The sequence below is a fragment of the Octodon degus genome, unplaced genomic scaffold (assembly GCF_000260255.1).
Source record: "Octodon degus isolate 3935 unplaced genomic scaffold, OctDeg1.0 scaffold00141, whole genome shotgun sequence".
Lineage (NCBI taxonomy): Eukaryota > Metazoa > Chordata > Mammalia > Rodentia > Octodontidae > Octodon > Octodon degus.
The window spans coordinates 7188673-7191497 of record NW_004524717.1 but is presented as its reverse complement, the minus strand read 5'-3'; positions in this window follow the sequence as shown (position 1 = coordinate 7191497).

The following is a 2825-nucleotide window of genomic DNA, read 5'->3' as shown; positions in this document are numbered from 1 at the left end:
CACTTTATAAAAATTAAATGAAAGGATCGTCTGCAATTCTAGGATCAAAGTGCTCCCACTGGAAGTAATGTTCCTTAAACCTTTCCTTGAATATTCGCTTAAAACACAGCTCCCATAACCACCCAGCTGAAAGCTGCAATTTGAGTCTTTTTTTAACTACAGGTAATAGGAAATTAATTCTACAGCCCTAGATGGGTTTTTAAGGTTTCTGTCTGCTGTGTCCAGCACTCTTGGCATTCTCATGGTGAAGAATGATGGAAGATGAAGAAATAAAGACAAGAGTTAAATAACAGAAAGCCGAGGTCAGGTGTAGCCCTCTCTCCAGATAGGAGAAAAATGCTCAAGCACTGCAGCGCATTTTCTTATACACTCTTCAGGTTAATGTCACAGGCCAGCCTTTGCCTGGAAACCTGTTTGCTTGGATTGCCTCAGACTCTATGTGTTCTCAGAGCTGGAAGAGCCGGTTCACGTAACTCGCCTTGGGAGCTCTGTGTTCTTGGGACTAGCCTTACTTTAACCCTGGGTATGTGATCGATCTCCAGCTTCAGCCACTCCTCAAATCAGTATATTTACAGCTAACATTTTCATATCAATTCTAAAGGCCCCCTGTATAAGAATATTAGATACCATTATGTGATCCAAGAATCAGGGTGAATATACTGATCTGTCAACCAAACTAAATATTAGGCACTTTAAGTTTTATGAAGGTAAGCATACAGAATAAAAATTTTTGTGCATCTGGCTTATATCAGTTTTAACTATGAGAAGTGAATAGAGGGTAAAAATATATAGTTATTATGTTGTAGTACTCATATTATTTTGCTTAGGAAAATAAATATAGAAGAAGGCTTGTTATTGTATAGAAGGAAAATTTTAGATAGGAAGAAATAGAAAGATAGATGATAGATAGATAGATAGATAGATAGATAGATAGATAGATGATAGATAGATAGATGATAGATAGATGATAGATACATAGATAGATGATAGATAGATAGATAGATAGATAGATAGATAGATAGATAGTAGACAGACAAGAGAGTGAGACAGAGATACAGTATCAATCATTATTTACAGGAGACACATAAAATATAAGATATACAAGTAAACAAGAGTTTGCAAGATGGGTTTACAGTGCCTGCCTTCAGAGTCAGGTATGGAGGAGTGCAAAAGGACAGTCTGTATCTTGGAGACCCAAAGGATCCAGTCAATGGCCTGGAGCTCAGTGTAGGTGCAGTCTCCCATGCAAGTCCATATCAAGAGGCCAAACGGACTCTGCAGCAGAACCCTGAAGAGTCTACTGGTGGCTGCAGTGTGTGCTGGAAACCAAGAGATAGCATCCAAGGTGAAGGAAAAGACTGGAATTCCTCCATCCAAGCAGAAGGGAGCCTTCCTTCTTCATTTGTTTTATTACTTTCTTGATAATCCATCATAGGGTGGGTCTCCCACACCTCAAACTGTGCTGGTCCAATTTAATCAGGAGTTACTCAAATTGATTCAATCAGTTAGCCATCACAGATATAGATACACATATATTGTATTATTTAGGTAATCAAAGAGGTGCTTTTCTATCTCTGTGAAAGGATAAATTGTAAATTTCTTGGGCCCCCTAATCTCTGTTCAACTCTGCCAGAACAGTACAAAGTCACCCTCATACATAAACATAAATAAATGGTTATGACTGTGCTCAGATAAAACATGCTTTTTTGACACTGACATAACATTATAGAATTAGCTTCATGAGTCACTACATATTATTCTTTCGATTTGTTTCAACTATTTAAAAATTCTTGCTTCAAGCCATGTAAAAAGAGGCAGTAGCCATAGTTTTCTGGCCCATATTCTAAAAAAATAAAGTTGGCTTAGTGAAAACGCCTTTCTTGCTCAATCCACATGACCCGAGTAAACCTGCATAAGTCAAGAACTTTAATGAATTGCTTGAATTTCACTAGATGTTAAAGGAAACACTCATAAATAGTAACACCTCCTCCAGCTGTCCAGATGGCTCTCACATTCTCTTCTCCTTCTTCCCTGGTCTCTATCTTAGTCCTGAAAGATAGGATAGCTTTAATAGAAAATGTGCCTCAGACACTTCCAGCATTGACTGCTCATGTCATTAATATCAAGGTAACGTAGTCGATGGCAACTTCTTTCATGGATCCATAATTCATGTCCCTGCTAAAGGGATCTAATCCGATGAGATATACATATTTCACTCTGAATATGCTAATGCTGTCAGTTTAAATCAAAATGAAAGCACAGCTTATTTTCTCCCTGATTGGTAAATGAAAGGATAAAATGCCTTTGTGCGTGGGGTCACAGGGGATCCCTGGGTCTGGAAAATACCTCTCACTCTGAATTATCAAATCCTGTCCACACTTCAGTCAAACCTCCTCTTAAAGATTCTGCCCAGTCAGTGGTATACATCCTGCAAAGCAGCAGGATTTCATATGCACCAACTTCATACAATATCTAGAGTGAGATTTTCTTGGCAATATAGTTCGAGATATGGTTTATATTTTTAAAGTATTTTTTAAGCTCTCTGTTTAAGTGAATAGGCTCATCAATCAGAGAGCCCAAAGGTAGTGGTAGGGCTATTGTTATTAAAGAAGACGAAATAATATCTGAGGCCTGAAGCTCAATTTGTGAAAAGCATGATCCACAGGACTCCTGTTAAAGTTGGCTGCTGCTGAGACACTTCAAAAGATCATCTTTATTGGGGAACAATCACCTGACCCAGTTTCCTGGTCAGCAACATGCTTTTGTGGAAACTTCAGGAGCTGATAAAAAAAAAACCTTGGCAGAGTTAGCACGTGTGCTTTCCT